This window comes from Barbus barbus (assembly GCF_936440315.1).
Source record: "Barbus barbus genome assembly, chromosome: 33".
Lineage (NCBI taxonomy): Eukaryota > Metazoa > Chordata > Actinopteri > Cypriniformes > Cyprinidae > Barbus > Barbus barbus.
The window spans coordinates 7509208-7528318 of NC_136761.1; the positions used below are offsets into that span (position 1 = coordinate 7509208).

A 19111-nucleotide genomic window follows, 5' to 3' on the forward strand; every position below is an offset into this window, starting at 1 on the left:
AACAGCGTCCTTCACTTTACACTTTCCCTCAGCAGATCCTCATACTGACAGCAGACATGTGAATCACCGGCCTGAACTTTCCCTTATCACTTCCTCTTCTGTTCTTCCTCATCAGTTTCCAATGAATTAGGCTACACAGTCGGCATAACCTCTTTAGTTTTATCTGGTGCCAAACAGAAGCATAAATAAGCATCAAGAACATAATCTTAGAGTGAATTAAAATTAAACTTTACAGATAGATATGATGAAGGTGTGAATATTTGCAAATCTGCCAAACCATACTTGGGTGTATGGAAAAAAAAAAAACCTTCCCAAAATGTTTTTTACAACTAGTTCTTTACATTTTTGGTGCCTACAAGGAGTGTTGAAGTTTAGACAAATTATCAATTAAAATATATGTTGGCCAATATATTAATTTGATAACTTTTTGTGTTGCTTTTTAGCCTACATGTTTGATATTTTATTTACTGTGTTGCGCTTCATAATTTGTCTACACAAGGCACTGAATAAAATTTATAATGGCTGGTTTTCATTATGACCCCCACTATAAAGACCCTATTTACACTATATTACCCCACAATAAAGGTACTATATGGACATAATAAGCAGCATCCCAAGGCTTTAAGGTTTGTGTCTACATGACTCAATACATCTATACTGATAAACATCACCTGGAGCAATAAAATGCAACTACCAGCTTACATAAGCATATCTATATTGATTCAGTCACATATTTAGTTGAACTCACTGTCAATCAGCTACATTTTATTTCATTTTAACTCTTTGTTTTGGTCACATATAGCATTATTGACATGGTAATAATATGTATTAATAACATTAAGTTAACTTTCTGGCAAGGTTCTCCCAAAATTATGAATAAATATTTTGCAAGTAGCCTATAGAATGCTCCTTCAAAGTTATAGGCTATTTATACATACATCGTTCATGGACTACAGTATTATATATATTATATATACTGAACTTTTAACAATTTTCAATAATCATGTTTTTTTAATTGTGCATTCCAATTAAGCTCAATCAAACCCCAGTTGGGTTAATTATAAATGTTCAAAAATCATGTTTTTTATTATTTTATCATGTTTTTATTGTGCTTTATTGTGTTAGCTGTATTTTTTACATGATCAAAATAGCAACCCAACTGCGTTTTGATTGAGATTAATTGGAATGCACAATGAAAAAAACATGATTATTGAAAATTGTTAATCAGAACGAGCTTTTAGAATAAGAAGAAAACGGTTTTTGCAAATTAAACACACATAAAGGTCACCACAAAGTCATAATTACGACCGGGAACCGACCGAAGACAGCACTTGACGTCGAACTTCACAGAAGGACTTGAACGCACCACATAGTCTTTTGGCTTGGCATGAGATAGTATTATCGTCCTCTGACCACTAGTCGCCGCGCTGTAACGCTTTAATAACACGCTGTGTGTTTGTGTTCGCCGAGCGCGTGTAATAGTCTAGTAGCCAGCCCATAGAGCCCCATTATGAACACGGAAATGTTGAGTACACCAAAGTTTTATTGCAGAAATGTGAAGTATGGGTCCCCAGCATACAGAAACTGCTAGATGCTAATTTGCATATGTTGAGCAATTTGGACAATTAGCATAATTAGCATTATTAGCTTAATCGTCCATTTTGGCCACATATTTTGCACTGTATGGCCAATTTCTACAATATGTGAGTGGTTTTAGAGGATGCTGATTTCATTTCTGGCATTTTCAGACTTCAAAATGGTAATTCTATAACAAATTTGGATAAATTTAGACATTTTTTATTCATTTCTGACAAACTTTTAGGTTATTTTCATGGTAAACACAATATTCTCACATTTCAGAATCACAAGAACTCTTGCTCTTTGATGTGAATGTTGATAACCTCAATTTGTTTACATTTCTTGAGGTCCGGTCATGTTTTTATGCAAATAAGCTGTAGCAGTGAGCTGTTGTAGTTATAGTCTAGTTTTAAAGTCAAAATTCACCTTGCAAATATTTTTATATTCTTATATCGCCTTAATATTCGTACAAAAGTCAGTCAAGGGATTTAATGTTGACATTTTAATGTTGGCATTACTTATGTTTCCACATTAAGATAAAAGGTGGACAGAGTTATAATGACAGTATTGTTCAGTACATTGTGAATTTCTATTCAGATCCATTTTGTGGGTGAATCTGGTGTTCTGAAATTAGTTACCATAATTTAAAATTGTTGTATTCTTCTTTTTTAAAAATTCAGACTTCTTGCGATTTCCAGTCTGCAATCCCCAGCCACCAGATGTTGTCATTGTGGATGCATCCCAGCTCATTTATCACGTGGTTTGGCCATCGTCTGGGACAGTGGCAGATCTTGCAGCCAGCATGGGACGTCGGCTTAATTGTTACGACACCCAAACTTTTGTCATCTTTGACAGATATTTGCAGGTGTCTGCCAAGGACCATGAGAGACATAGAAGAGCAGGAGAGAGCTCCACAGAGTACAAGCTCTCATTGACTACACCTCTACCTAGTCGAGACAAAGTCTTGAAAAACAAGCACAACAAACAAAGGCTGAGCGAACTCCTGTGTACTTTCAATGTAGGAAGTAAGATCATGATGGTCAGTAAAGCTGACAGCATTGACACTCATGATGAGGCCAATATATCACTTATATCTTACATGTTAGATGCTGTCAGACATGGGGCTTCAACTGTTCACATTCTCAGTGATGACACAGATGTCTTTGTGCTTATGGTTTATTGGTGTTGGAAGGCTGGTATCACAACTAACCTACAGATGGAAAAATGGAACGGCACTGTTCTCAGCATAAATGCAACTGCAGAGAATCTGGGTGACCAATGTGGTTCCATTCTGGCCATGCATGCTCTTTCGGGATGTGATACCACCTCATATCCTGTCGGGAAGGGGAAGGTGTCTGCACTCAAGGCCATGAGAGTCGTACCTGGTAAGCTTCTCCACTGTATTGGAGAGACAGAAGCCACAGATTTACAGATCACAAAAGCAACAAGGGCTTTCTTTCTGGCTCTGTACAATCAGAGGAACTCTGTAACCTTGGATGGAGCCCGGTATGAAATTTACCAAAAGCGCAAAAGGCCCCCAGCACTGAAGGCACTACCTCCTACAGAGCACAATATGCGCCTTCATGGAAGACGTGCCCACCTACAGGTGCTGCTATGGAAAGCAGCTGACTAGCCTGATCCACCGGCTGTGGATATCACCTTGTTTGGATGGGACAAGAAGATGGGTCTAAAGGAAGGAGAGGAACTGATTATGCCCACCCAGGATTCAAGTCCAGTTGCTCCTCCTGCTTTGTTAGATGTTGTCAGCTGTGGTTGCAAAGCCGGGTTGAAACCTTGCACATCAGCAAAGTGCAGCTGTGCAGCTGCAGGTCTGGCCTGTACCAGTTATTGTTCCTGCAAAGGCAATGATGGTATATGCTGCAACATACTTACACAACACCAAGAACACAAAGAGAGGGATGAAGGGTCTGGAGAAGATGATGACAGAACAGAAGAGGATAGTGAAGATGACGAGGCTGCGTTTTGTTAATTAATTGTGAGGCATAGCAGTTTGCCTGAAGGTGGTAGCCAGTGTGTGCTTTGTGTGGTGCGGAGGTGAGGCCCTCTTGGTTAGTCTTGCGGGCTGACCCGGGTTGCCCAGACTCAGTTTTAACTCTTGCGTTTGGCGGAGTTTTAACTGGGTCCTCGTTGGATCTTGCGACTTGCGGACCAACCTGGACAGCCCTTCTACCATTCTGGCATGGCCCTATAGCGACTTGCGGGGCCTGTCTTGTATGGCATGTATATATTGAATATTTACATGTTTGGCGTGGTGCGAAGGTGAAGCCCTCTTGGTTAGCCTTGCGTCTGGCGGGCTGACCCGGGTTGCCCAGATTCAGTTTTAACTCTTGCGCCTGGCGAAGTTTTAATTGGGTCCCCGTTGGATCTTGCGACTTGCGGACCAACCTGGGCAGCCCTTCTGCCATTCGGCCGTTGCCCTAGCGACTTGCAGGGCCTGTCTTATATGGCATGTATATAGTGTATATTTGTACATAGTTCGTTGATCACACATGGTGATGGGCTTAGGTGATGTCATCTCATTGGGTGTCTTAAAGAGCTACCCCATTAATATGTATCGTACAGTTGCAGGATCCAAGTTATGTCAAATACCCGCATTGCTTTTTCATCCAGAAATGCATAACATTCAGCCTAACAAAGATTCATTGTTTATCCAAAAAGCAATTTTGAATCTACACCCTGAAAACAATGCATCAACATTCACAAGAGCACTCATGATTCTGAAATATTTTGTTTACCATAAAAATGATGACTGAAAGTAATCAAAATTTGCCTAAATAAATCAAAATATGTACTAAAATTAGCTCTTTGAAATCTGAAAATGCCAGAAATGAAATCAGCATCCTCTAAAACCTCTAAAACCACTCACATATTGTAGAAATTGACCATTCAGTGCAAAATATGTGGTCAAAATGGACGATTAAGCTAATAATGCTAATTATGCAAATTATGCAAATTGCTCAACATATGCAAATTAGCATCCGGTAGTTTCTGTATGCTGGGCACCCATACTTCACATTTCTGCAATAAAACTTTGGTGTACTCAACATTTCCGGGTTCACCTACTTGGCTACTAGACTATAACGCGTCAGTTCAGCGCACGTGTGTTTAGTTGCTCGCGCGCTCCGCGCAAGACGCACGCAGAACGGAACGGATTTACCGGAATACGGTCGGAAGCGGCGTCGCAGGATGAGGGGCGCTGAAGGAGCGACGCAGCCCGGTTCTGCTGTGAATCAGGTAAATCTGCTGCATGCTGTGACACTAAACAACAGGCTTGAGTTCGTGTTATTTTGTGCTTTTGACTCAACACTGTAGTTACCAGTGATGGGGTCAGATGTCCAAAAGCCATTGCACCTGTTGTTAGGACACGATTCAGTGTTTGGGATGTTCTCATGTGTTTACAGACGAATTGTTGTTGTGTGTTTTTGCACATTGTCTTTGCATGCAGTGATTTAGGGCTATAGTGGATGCATTTTGTGAAACTTTAGTGTACATATAGGCTACTTTCTGTGAAAATATATGCGAGATGCAGTCACCTGAGGAAAATCATGGAGCATTTGATGTTTACTGCAGCCTGCTGTAAATCTTTTAGCATTCTTGTTACCTAACTTTGAATGGTAAGTATCACATGACAGGTAAATTGCTTCATTTGGGTAAAACCTGATTTAGATGAACAGCACACAGTCACATGACAGTCATGCATGTTGTGATTTACTTTGCTCAGGTCTTGCTTCCAAAGCTAAGGAGAGTTGTAAGTTTACAGAATCGGTCAAAAAATACAAAAAGACCAACAAGTCCATGTTTCTCAGGAGATAATATGTAAACTTTTGAATGGCGTCGTCTGTGTAAATTCAGTTATTATTTTATCTTGTGGGTTATATGTAAACATTTGATGTGAAACAGCCTACTAAAGGAAGTCCTTAATTGAAAATAAAAAAGCCATTTTTTTAGGTCACACCCTCATCATGTTTTTTTTAATATTCTGCAAATTGTATGTAAACTTGAACTATTTAAAGATTTTTTTTTAAGTTACACAATTATACAAATTATTATTTTTTTTTAAATTGTATTTTTCTTATTAGACTTATTACTTTTCCACATGCAATAATACCAGAGCAGAGTGATGCAGTGACCCAAATGTGTGTAAATGTTTCATGAATGCAGAGTATATATGTCTACAGTTTAAACATTTAAGCAGAAGACTTCAGATCTCAGGATTTTTAAGATCATGAGAAACATACATTTAATCAACCGTGTCTAAAATTAGATGCGAGACGTAGAACTAGATAAAAAAAGTGTTTGAGTTCCAGTTTCTTTATTTTTCACAGACGTTGTGGACGAGATGCTAGTTTGCATGTGAGATTACAGTAAAAAACAATTAAGTTCTGTAAGTGCTTCATCTGTTTGAGTTGAGGACATGCTTTTGTAGCGTCATATTGAGGTTGTTGTGAACCATGAATGAATCTTCAAACTGAATCATGAGCAGTTTCAGACAGCAGTTTTTGCAAACCTGTTTGGCTGATTAGATCAAAAACCATTAAGTGAGGATCCACTTTAATATGAATGTGTGTGTGTGTGTGTGTGTGTTTGCACATCACCCATGAACTCCATCCACTTCACAGCTGTCGTGTGTCCAAAGTTTATTTTTAGCTGAACTGACGCCTGTTGTGTGTTTTCTGGGTCTTTGGAGCTGCAGTGAGGAGTTTATTGGTTGATTTGTCTCTTTAAGTGCTGATTGATTGATTGTGTTTCCAGCAGCATCAGAGTCAGAAAGATTCAGTCTGAATCAGATACTTTGGGGTTGCAAGTGAAATGGAAATTATTAGAAAATTAAGAAATAAAGGCTGCATTTTACATTCAAAAAGTAAAATTATTATTATATTTTTTTAAACACTGGATTTTTTATTTTACAATGAAATATTACAATAGTAAAAAGCTATTTCTTATTTTGTTTTTCTTTAGTAATTTTTATATTTGTAATTTAGTAGTAGTAATAAAAAATAGCAATCAATAATAATTATTATTATTGTATATATTTACTAGATTTTATTTTGCAATGAAACAATTACAATAGTAAAAAATTCTTATTTTTTTTTAGTAATATCTTTTATTTTTATTTTAGTGATAATCATGATGATGATGATTTTTATTATCATTATTTTAAATACTAGGTTTCATGTTCCAGTGAAATATTACAATAGTAAAACCAATTTCTTATTTTGATTTTTAGTCATTTTTATTGTTATTATTATTATTATTATTATTATTATTTTAGTAATAATCAAGATTATGATTATAATGGTTATTATTTTAAGTACTAGATTGTATTTTAAAAGAAAATATTACAATAGTAAATCAAATTTCTTATTTTCTTTTTGGTATTTTTATATTTTTATTTTAGCAGTAGTAGTAATAATAATAATAATTTATTATTTTCTTTTTTTACTAATATTTATAGTTTTATTTTAGTAGCAGTAGTAATAATAATTAGTTGTTTTTATTAATATGATTGTTCTTTTTTTGTAGCAATATTGATATATAATCACAAAATTACGGGGACAAAATTGGATCTTTTTTTAAATCGCTTTTTTATTTTTAAATTGCAATCACAATTATCAGAAAAATCATAATCTACTTTTCTTTATTAAACTACACACGGAAACCCAATAAACTGACTTCATTGTGCAAATTAGTCATCAATTTTATTCAGTTTCACAATTTTTGGAGTTTTGGTGGAATAAGGGTACATGAAAATTCCACATTGTTTTGCCTCTTTTTAAGATAAAGCGGCCCGTAATCAAACATATGTTTATTACTGAAACTCTTTCTTTAGGTCCGCTCTGTCTGTGAATTCATGTCTTTATATCATTGAGCTGTTCAGTAACTCAGAGATTCAGGATTATGATCGTCCCGACAGACCGTGAGCTGTTTAACTCTTAATATCACTGCTGCATAATGAGCTACCGTCTGCCGAGAAACACTCTGGCGTTTGTTAGGAAACTACAATCCTTTATTTATTCTGTCCTGAGGAGAGGCAGGTTGGCAGCTGTCGTTTGGCAGAAAGTGATGGATTGTGGGTAATTTGACTCTGAAATCTTCATCTGTTCAGTGGGGTCTGATTTTGGATGATGCCATCACTCAAATCGTTTGCCCTCAAGGTGAACAGAAGGAACCACGACACAGACACACAGACACACACACACACACACATACACACATCTATGCTTAGAAATATCTGCTAATAGATTAGACAACGCCTGACCCCATTGGTAGATATTTTTTCTTGTTTTAAGCATAAACTCTCTTCATTTTGATTAATTTCTCAGGAACAAGACTGTGATCTTAAATCATTTTCCTTCCCAAATGTGTCAATTTCTGAATGTTTCGATGTTTTCAGTGGAAAAGAAGACGGAGCTCTGAGTGGGGTCTGTGTAATGTGTCTTTGTGTCGAGCAGCACAGAACAGACATTAATCACTCTGTCGGGCAGGTGGAGAGAGAGGAAGTGAAGCAGGGAGGATCATGGGAGATGTGTGTTGGAGGACAGCAGCTTGTGTGGTGCTCATTCATCATGCAGTGCGTTGTGGGATGTGTGAGGTCAGCGTGTGTTGAGCAGGACATTACGCGCTCGCTTACACACGGAGGGCTGATGTCTCTGTTTCCCTCTGATAGATTCCCACCAGTGTCACCATGAATATGTTGTTTTCTTGTTATTGGTGCTAATTATTTAGAAAATATTTTAAACAACTTGGTTAAAGGCTTTGCCTTTAAATTCCACTAAAATTAGCTTGATAAGCGCAGTTCTCCGACCTGTTTTAACATATTTCCTCTTTAGACAGGAAGTTAGGATGGGACACATCAGAGATTTTCTATTACAAATTTACTGAATACTGAGCAGTATTTACTGCACACTGTCTACTATTTTTAAAGCCATCAGGATTTAGAGTAGTGCAATTAATTAATTGTTTTATTTTTTGTGTTTTTGTTTTATTATTATAATATACTTTTTTTAATTGTCATTACTGTAAAATATTTAATTGTAAAAAATTCTATTTAAAAATAATATAATAATAGTAATAACTATTATTATTATTATTATTATTATTACTACTACTACTACTACTAAAACTGCCTACTAATTTTAAAGCCATCAGTATTTAGGGTTGAACAATGTGAGAAATAATTCTAATTGCATTTTTGAATAAATTTTTTTTTTTTGTGATTTCAAAATTGTAATTTACAATTCACAATGTTTAAAGCTCTAGATATACCCCAAATTGTGATTTATATACAAATGACTACATAATAATAATAATAATAATAATACAATAATAATTAGTATTTTATACCTTTTTATATTATTGTTATCGTACTTGATGTGATGATGGTGATTATTGATAATAAAAACAACATCTTATTAATACTAAATTAAATATTACAGAGTAAGATTTTCTTTGTATTATTTCATTGTAAAATTACAGCAATCATATTTAAGGCTTTTTTAATAACTCAATTTTCAAATATTAAACCATTTGCGCTTTTATTCAAGTCCTAAAGCTTCTCAATAAGTGCTTCTTTTCCCGAGTTTATAAAAAACATTTGGTGTTTTATTTATTTTCATTGATGTGATTTCAGAAACACTTGACCAACAGCCAGCTGTGACAAACCGAGTCCCAAGTTCTTTCGCCTCTTCTTTTGCTTGAAAGTGCAAGTTTTTTCTCTCTTTTTTCTTGACGGTGTAAATACACGTGCAGTTGATAAAAATTTAAACCCTACAGGTCAGAGGTCACCAAACGTGAACTTTAGTTCTCAGCAGAAGACCAAGATACTTTGCTTGTGTGTGTAGTCTCTGAATGCTAGAAGGGAACGTGAAGTGTAGTGTGAGCGCACTCTCACATGAGACACTGAAAGTGAATGTGTGGTTGTCCAGGTCTCAGAGGTGTCAGACGACACTGTCGTTTTCGGGATCATGTTACGTCATCTGACCCGTTACCAGCTCTCGGCCAATCCAGATGTAGGTCTGGACTCATATTTAGGTGAGAGGTCACACTGCTCAAATCAGTGTTCAGCGTGTGTGAGGCGATCTCATTACCCATGTGCCCCTGTAACTCACATCTCTCTATCTGCTGTATGTTTAAAAAGCAGTCAGGACAGTAGCTTCTCCTCACGGTATCATCTTGATGGGCTAATTTGTTTTAGATATTTAATAATTTTATTGTTTTTGTCTTTTTTTTTTTTTTTTACTTTTTTTTTAAATGTCTGTATAGTTTTATTACTTTAATATTATTATTTTTTTTTACATTGTATATAACATTTTTATTTTACTTATTAGTTTTAGTTTTACTTATTTTAGTACTTCAACATACAATGAAACTAAGAAATGTAGCCTCAGCAACTAGCTAAAACTAAATGAGTGTTTTAAATATTTTAAAATAATAAATTCTTGATTTTTATGTGTGTGTGTGTGTGTGTGTGTGTGTGTATATATATATATATATATATATATATATATATATATATATATATATATAATACTGTAGTCCATGAACGATGTATATATAAATAGCCTATAACTTTGAAGGAGCATTCTATAGGCTACTTGCAAAATATTTATTCATAATTTTGGGAGAACCTTGCCAGAAAGTTAACTTAATGTTATTAATACATATTATTACCATGTCAATAATGCTATATTTGACCAAAACAAAGAGTTAAAATGAAATAAAATGTAGCTGATTGAACTTTTGTTAGTTTTTGTTTTAGTTTTTGAAATATTTTGTCATTTTTTTTATTTTATTTCAGTTTACGAAATAGTTTTTTCACCAATCGTTTTCGTTTTCGAAAATAACCTTGACACACACACACACACACACACACACACACACACACACACATATATATATATATATATATTCTTTTATCATTTATTTCAAGTGACAAGTGATTTTTTTTTTGGAAAAGCTAGAAATGAGTTGTTCTTGGATGCATTTATTGAGAAAGATTTGAGTTCATAGTGAGACTTTTGAATGCAGAGAAACATGAGAGACAGAAACTGCAGTGGACAGAGGTTGAACAGTTGAAGTTGCTCTTTTAGACTTTCATGTATAATTGATCTCTTTAAATAATGGATGACCAATATTGCAACACCTTCTCCCTCTCCAGCATGTTCTTTTGACCAGCTTGAACAGCCATTTGATTTGTTTCGGTGTCATTGCTGTGTTTTAGGAAAGATTTGCTCAGTAATGGTTTGAAATTAAAGAGTCTTTCGCTTTTAGGTCATTTTCCATCCATCTCAGTGATTGAGTTTTCAACACTAAATTGTGGCTACAAAGCTGTTCTACAGTAGAAACGCAGAGTGCTTCGGCCCTTAACGAGGGAGAAATCAATCACGTACAGTCAACACGTGTAATTAAGCGCAGCGTTCGTCTCAGCGGGGCTCATTATCTCATATTAAGCAGCACGTCTCTGCTGAGGTCATTACTGCACTATAGCAGGCCGATATGAGGGCAAGCCATGCTATTTATTGCATACAAATACCTTGAAAATGTTTGAGGTCTGGAGGATTTTTTACTTTTTTTTTTTTTGCTCATCAAGGCTGTACTTTTATAATATTGTACTTTATATTATAATTATTAGATCAAAAATACATTAAACAGTAAAATTGTGAAAATATTATTACCATTTAAATGAACTGTTTTCCATGTGAATATATTTTAAAATGTAATTTATTCACTCTAAAAACTGCTGGGTTAAAAACAACCCAATTTGGGTTATTTTAGCAAGCCAGCATGCTGGGTTGCTTTTTATGGTTTAAGATTACTACATTGCTAGGCTAAAATGATCCCAAATCGAGCTAGGCATTAAACCTACAAATCTTGTTCATTTTAAAATCGCACAAAGAATGACTTTCAAAAGGTAAATATTTATTTAACAAGGGAAAACGGTCAAAAATGCATGTAAGAAGAAATGCAGAAAAGTATGGCATTAACAGAGTTTATGAAGCATTGAATATAACTTCTGATCAAATTGGACTTTTTTGGTAAATTTGATATATTGTATAAAAATATACAAAAACACTATTATACAATAATTGTACAATTAGTTAATAGTTAAGTCCTTTACAAACTATTCTGGCATGGCAGTACACTAATAAACCACAACGTTAACACTGATATTATAACATTCAACAGATGCATGTGTATGAATGACAGCGTGTAAACTCCATTTCTACTAAACAACACATTTAACATTTTGTTTTTACAAATTATACACTTCCAGTTTTTTTCATAGTCCATGAATACAGATCATGCATCACTGTCAATTTTCATGATCTCTTTAGCATAATTGATGTAGTCATGAAGCACAGCATGTGACATCTTATACAACATCCAGGGCAGCGTCCTCCTTTAAAACCACTGTTGCATCAGTTTGGGGGAAATGACATTCTCCTCTTTGACCAGCATTCATCCCAGTCACCACCTGTTCTTCATCAGTAGCCTAAAAAGAGAAAAACATTTAATTAAACTATCCATTTTCAGATAGAGGTGCATCCACATCAGTAAGGATAGAATGCTATAGTGGCAGCACTAGTGTGAGGGCATGTAATATTGTTTAAATAAATATATTGCTTTCAGAAAGCTACTTCTTTACTGAAACATTAAAACAGACATGACATTCACATACCTCACAAATTTCCATGCACGAGAGCTGCTCTTTAAAGAGTTAGTTCACCAAAAAATGAAAATGGTCATAATTTACTCTCCCCCATGTTGTTCCAGACCCATACAAACTCTGCTAATTTTTGGAACACAAATAAATATATTTTATGTTCTCTTAATTTTTGTCCTCCATTGCAAGTCTGGCAGACCAATATTTTCTTCTGAACAGACATATTCGATATCATATAATTTAAGGTTTATTCATATATAAATATTGGAATGGATTACTTCAACAATAACTGTATGAACCTTGAAAATACAGATTATCTAGACTCTCAATGGATTAACAAAAAATTATGAAAGAAAATTAAAAATATATTCATTTGTGACAAAATGACATGACATGAGGGCAAGTAAATAATTTTTTGTGAACTATTCCTTTAAGAAAGGAAGATCAAGAATGATGACTCTCCAAATCAGACAACTCCAAAGTTGGTTTGGGCTCTGCAATGAAAAACACAGACATCAATGGTTTACATAAAATATGAACATGTAATCACACGGTTGTTTCATCAAAATGTGAAGTAAACAGGCAGGAGACAACAGAAACATTTATTTTTAAAAAATAACTTACACCAATCTCAAAAGAATGATTCTCTTCTATGTCTCTGGCTTTCAACATCTGCAAAAAAAACAAACAAACATTATTTTATGAATATGGATTATGAAGTTTACTTGCCTTATCTTTGCCTCTCTTCTGAAGAAGTTGAGAATATTGCGTCCTCACACGAGCAGGCTTCGGTGTCGTTAACTCCTGACGTGGGCATTAACACACAAGCTCAACAAGTCTGAAATATTACATGCAAAACATTACTTTTAACAATTATCACTTCATCAGCCTCAAAATAATTAAGCTAGTCTTTATTACATAACGTCGTTGGGTTATGATCAAGACCAATTTTCAACCCAACATTTGGGTTGAAAAAAATAACCCATTGTTTTTTAGAATGTTCCATAAAGCTGAATTGTCAGTATAATATTTTGTTAAAACACGCATGATTTCATACACATACTCAATCAAAAGTGCTTAGTGGATGGTTCATTCTGGTGTTCATGTACAGGTTAATTCAGTCGAGTAACATCAAGGTTTTCACAATACGCATTGTTTCAAAACATCTTTACAGAAAGTCACAGTAGTAATGTCTATAATATATTTATGCCTTATAGTCTCATTTTGCAGATTAGAGCTGAGAGATATATTTACATTTTGCACTGATATAAATAATCAAGTAGCTAGTTAAGATTTGATCTATAGAATATATTGCTTTACATGAGGGTGCTGTATGTATGCGAATAAAGTATGTTTGTTTTTTTGCGACAAAATTAAAAAATCAGGCATGTCTTGATTCTAAGAAAAAATACATACGTTTTTTTCCATTTTAGTTATTTTCTGTGGCGACTGACAGCCATAGATGAACATTTATGTTTAATCTATTGGTTCAAAGAAAATTTATTTAAAATGTAATAAAAAAAAAAAGATTTTAGTGACAAGGCCATCAGTAATTTGTGCTAATTGGCTATCATGTAATGCTGATAATGTTAAATAGGTGGATATTGTCAGATTCACTAGCCTGATTAACATATAAGTCTATAAATAATGAGTCCAAATCTGTTGTTAGATTATAAATTGATAAAAATGTATTCTTCACTCATTAAGTTAAAATCATCTGTGTCACAACTGCACAACTGATCTGATTGAGGTAGGTGTGTTTGTGTATTTGACGTGTCTTAACGGCTGCTGAATGATTAGTGTGTGTGTGTGTGTGTGTGTGTGTGTGTGTGTTGATGACCGTCTGCTGTCTGTGGGATCAAACTCCATGTACAGTCTGTGGCTCCTGCACTCATTAGTGTGTTTCCTTTCGCTATTCCCTGAATAATAATTGGGCTTCTTGACGGAACAGGTCACATGTCATCACGCAGTCAGTGGAAAATCTGACCCACATGAACCGCTGTGACATCAAACATGACAACAACTCACCCACTTCAGAGATCCAATCCTCTGTAGCGTGCTTCATGAGAATGTATCTTTCTTTTCATTTTCCATTTTGTTTGGTGCATTAATCAGGAAATCAGTCTTGCTGATGAAAGTACAGCATTGGTCGTCCCACAGATCACTGAATCATAACAGCTCAAAGGCTTTACAAGGCTGTGCTGTACTGTACTGCTGTAAAACTCAAGTTGAGATGCTTGATACATTTAAATAAATGTATATATTTAAGATAAAATCTTAATTAGATTTAAAGGTGAGTGTGTTTTGCTTTTGCCTGTGTTGTTAAGTCATCATGCTAACCAGTGAGAAGTGCTTGTTAAGCTGGCTGCACACTAGACGATTTTCAAATCTTAACTGATTTTAAAACCATGAAGACAGTTCAACTGATTTTTAGCCTTTTATAATCCTTAGAACGCACACACTAGATGATTCGACCAGACAGCAAGACCGCACACTTAAAGATTGTAGGAAGACTCGTGAGATCAAACGTGACTAAAGAAGAAAAACAAATAGAGGACAATTGATGTTGTTAGCTGGCGCGCGTTCTGTTTCACAGTGAAAAACAAAGTATGCAAAAGAATATGGGTGATGTTCTCTGCTTTCACGGCATGTTTGTGGTTGCCAGGTTTCCGCTATAGAAGCACGCAACATCCGGTGAGTTACTCTTGCTTGCTCTCATTGGCTATCGCAGGTATCACGTCAGAGGCAGCCCGATCAAGAGTTGTAATAAATATCAAACATGTTTGATATTTACGATTTGAGTTCGGCAACGCTCCGTCTCGATTGGGAGCAGATAAATAATCGTAATGACACCACACAATAGAGGATTTTTGGACAAAACAATTATTTGCGACAAGATGCGAATTAAGCCACACTCTCCGATCATTCGGGGGTGCAAATCGGCCTTAAAATCGGGGTTAAAATCCTCTAGTGTGCAACCAGCCTTAGTTGTAATTCTAGGGCATTGACAGGCGTTTGCTGTGGAGTTCTGGGGAGAATATTACGTTCCATCCATTTAAAATCATTTTACATTTCACTGGAATTCCTGAATTTTAATTGAGGCAGCAAAAGGGATGCAAAATTCCAATATCAATTTTGAATGCGAGGAAGATTAATTTGTAGTGAAATAAAAATAGAAATCTATTAACTGAATTTAAAAGAATTAGAAAAAAAGTCATAGAATCTTTTTCAACTTGAAAAGCAAAGATTGTCAAGACAAACTATGTCTGGTTTGTCATTTAAAAACAATTGAAATTTGAAGTTTAAAGTTTTAAAAACAAGATTTATGTGACAAACGGATAGATATTGTAGGTACTGTGGATAGATAGATAGATATAGTTAGAGATGATATATAGTAGGGGTGGAGGAGAAAATCGATACAGCATAGTATTGCGATATTTAGATACAGTTAGAGATGGGAGATAGATAGATTGATTAGATATAGTTTGAGATAGATAGATAGATAGATAGATAGATAAAGTTAGAGATGATAGATAGTAGGGGTGGGGGAGAAAATCGATACACCATAGTATTGCGTTATTTTCCACGGCAATACTGTATCGATACACGGACGAATAGAAATTGGTAGAATAATAAAATCAATTTCTTTACAGTAGTGTTGTTTTTTCCTGGTGAGGTCAGCTGGGTCACCATCAGCAGACATCAAGTTAGTAAAATAAAGATGGCGGTGCGGCATGGCTAAAACTTATCAGAAAAGCCCCGTCTGCATTTAAATCGGATGCAAAACTGTTTTATTTATTTTAAATTTAACAGTAATTTACTTTTAAACGCCCCAATTGCTGAAGGGTCTGCAACAACGTTTTTGTACAAGTTCGAGTTTCATTGTTCAAAATGCCTGTTTACATTTAATTAAGGTGGACTAGATTAGACTGTAATACAAATAATTGAGTTTGCCAGGTGCATACAACATTTATGACAGGTTTTCATGAGGATGTTGATCAGTTTGTCTGCTTGACAATCCCATTTTTCACTGCAGCAATAACATTGAAGTGAGATAAACCGAGAAATCTTTCTTTTTAGTTAAAACAGCAAAAGTTTTCTTTTGGGGACATCATTTGAAGTTGGAAAAAGGTAATAAATTGCAATATATCGCAGAATATCGCGATATATGTTTAAATCTCAATAATATTGTATCGTGACACAAATATCGTGATAATATCGTATCGTGTGGCCTCTGGTGATTCCCACCCCTAAAAGATGTAGTTAGAGATAATAGATTATTTACAAGCTGTTATATTGACATCTTTGCACGGCTGAAACACTGACTGAGTGATTACATGAGACAGGATAAGGATTGTAAAGTTTCTATTAACTTACCTTAACTTACCCTGTTTTGTCATGTTTATTTCGTGCTGAAACTGCATTAAAGTGGAGATGATCAGTTCACGTGCGCCTCACGTTACCGTGCCTTTTGATTAAGGTCTATAGCGATCTGTCACTCCATTAAACAGTGCAAATATTAAGCTCTCTCTGAAGTATTGTGTTTGAATGGACAAATTCAGACAAAATGCCCGTCTTGGTAAGTATCCTATAGCAGACATTTACATTTTATTACTTTATTCAATTTCTGTACCTAAAAACTAATGCTTAGACCAACCTAAAAAAAACCCTGAAAATCACTGATTATTTTATTTGTATCTTTATTGTATATTTATTTGTGCTGTTGCTTGTAGTTAGATAATTCTTATTTTCTTTATTTTTATTTGACAGTATATTTTTTCCCTAAACATACCGAAACCATGACTCTAAAACCATGATACAAACCGAACAGTGAAAAAGTTGAACCGTTCCACCCCTAATAAAGACTGTCACATTTTGATATTTTCTCATTCTTTTTCAGATAAACTCATGTTCTTTCCACCATAAAATGATGGTGGAAAGAACATGAGTTTGAGTTTTGATCTGTTAGCGGCATGGCCAAAGCAAGAACTCAGTATAGAAGTAAGAATCGAATTCTAGCATCATCGCCGGCGGCTCTCACACCTGCACAGAGCAACTGAAGTGATTATTGACTTTGAGTTTTGATTGCAATTAAAGTGTTGATTGCAATTGCTGCTAAACGCTGCGCTGAATGAGCCGAGCCGCTCGCTCCCGCGTGTCATTGTGTTCAGCGCAAACCCACAAACCCCAGAGCTGCCAAAAGTGATAAATGAGCGGCCGCTCTGCCCTTCAGGACTCTATTGGCCGTCTCAAGGGAATCCGCGCGGTTTGTACCTCTAGCATATCCAATAACATAAACACGCTTGTGTTGGTTGGTTCGTGTGGGTCGATGGGGTTGAATTAAGCGTGTGAGGTGTGTCGTACATGGCCTGGGGTGTTACTGTTAATTTTCTCATCATGGATCTGTCACTCATGATTGTGTTTCCCGCTGATGTCTGATGACCTCGTCCTCTTGAGCTGCTCTCTGGGGTTCTGCTTCAATCATTTACTCACTTCTGACTTCATCATAGAAGTCTTTTATGTTCTGGATGTTCTGGATCCGTCAGAGTCAGAATAAGGTTATGAGGCAGAATATGGGCCACGGAAATGTTGGGGTGTTTGCAGAAGAAAAGATTCATCTATTTCATTTTTAATGGGATTTTGGTGGTTGTATTTATTTTTAAATGTATTTTATTTAAGAAAAATATATTATTTTTTTATATTTTTACAGTCAAATATTACAAAAGTAATTAATTTTTTTCATTAATAATAATAATAATAATAGTTTTTATTTATTTAATAATAATAATAATAATAATAATAATGATAATATTATTTTCATAAATGCTTCTTTTTATTTTACTGCTGAATAACTAATTATTTTGCATATCATATTTTGGAGACTGCTTGTGCATAGTGACCCAGATTTAGTTTTTGACCACTGAAAATGTGACAACAGCATTTGTTTTCATCGCTGTCTGCAGTTTTACCTTCTCTGTGAATTTATGGATGAATCTGATGTGTATTTTTACACTGGCAGAGAATCAGGACACGATTTCACGGCTCTGTTGCAGCACGTCTCATCCAAAGACGCTGTGAAATCTATGCAAATTCAGCCCAAATAGTCCCTGAAACCCTCTGAGAACCAACCCATTGGCCCACAGCGACCCGCCAGCGTCCAGAGCCACTGCTCTCCTGCTGTGTGTGTCTGAACGCACCGCGGCTCTAATCTGACTTTGATATTCCTCTTCATGCCCTGAGCGCTGTGTCTTCATCACATAAACACAAAGACTGCTCTGTGTGTGTGTGTTTCTCTCTCAACTACACGCACACACACCTTTTATTTATTGTCTTGCAAGAAAAATGTCTGAGAACATGAAAGAAATTTTTTATTTTTTTTGGCTGTTTGGTTTATTGATGATCAGTTTGTCATTATAAAACTAAAGCGTGTCATTAATATTTGTCATACTGTAATATTGATAAATTATTCAGTTTGGTGTCATTTATATTTATATATATATATATATATATATATATATGTGTGTATGTGTATATATATATATATATATATATGTATATGTGCCCTCCATAAATATTGGAACAGTAAAGACAAAATTGCTCCGTTGGCTGTGGAGTCATGACACTTACAAATATGATTAAAAGATGAATATAAGACAAAACTACAGAATGTCACATTTTATTATTGGGTGATTCAACACATAGATGTTTTACCAGCTAAGAAGATCAGCACTTTTAGAGTTCATCCCTCTATCTGATGTGAGTATAAGTATTGGAACAGTTGCCTCACAGGTCTTTCTAATTGATCAGCTGTGTCCTGTTGCATTAATTCTTCAGATATTAAAAGCAGGG

General features: G+C 35.2%; 1 protein-coding gene across 2 annotated transcripts in view; it reads left to right on the top strand.

The window, feature by feature from the left end:
- Positions 1-4677: 4677 nt before the first annotated feature.
- LOC306853145 (bifunctional heparan sulfate N-deacetylase/N-sulfotransferase 1-like) overlaps positions 4678-19111 on the top strand; it is a 34612-nt gene continuing 20178 nt past the window's right edge. For both annotated transcript variants that reach the window (XM_079390345.1, XM_079390344.1), the window contains exon 1: positions 4678-4833. The gene's annotated coding sequence lies outside the window, so the exon portion shown is untranslated. The remainder of the gene's footprint in view (positions 4834-19111) is intronic.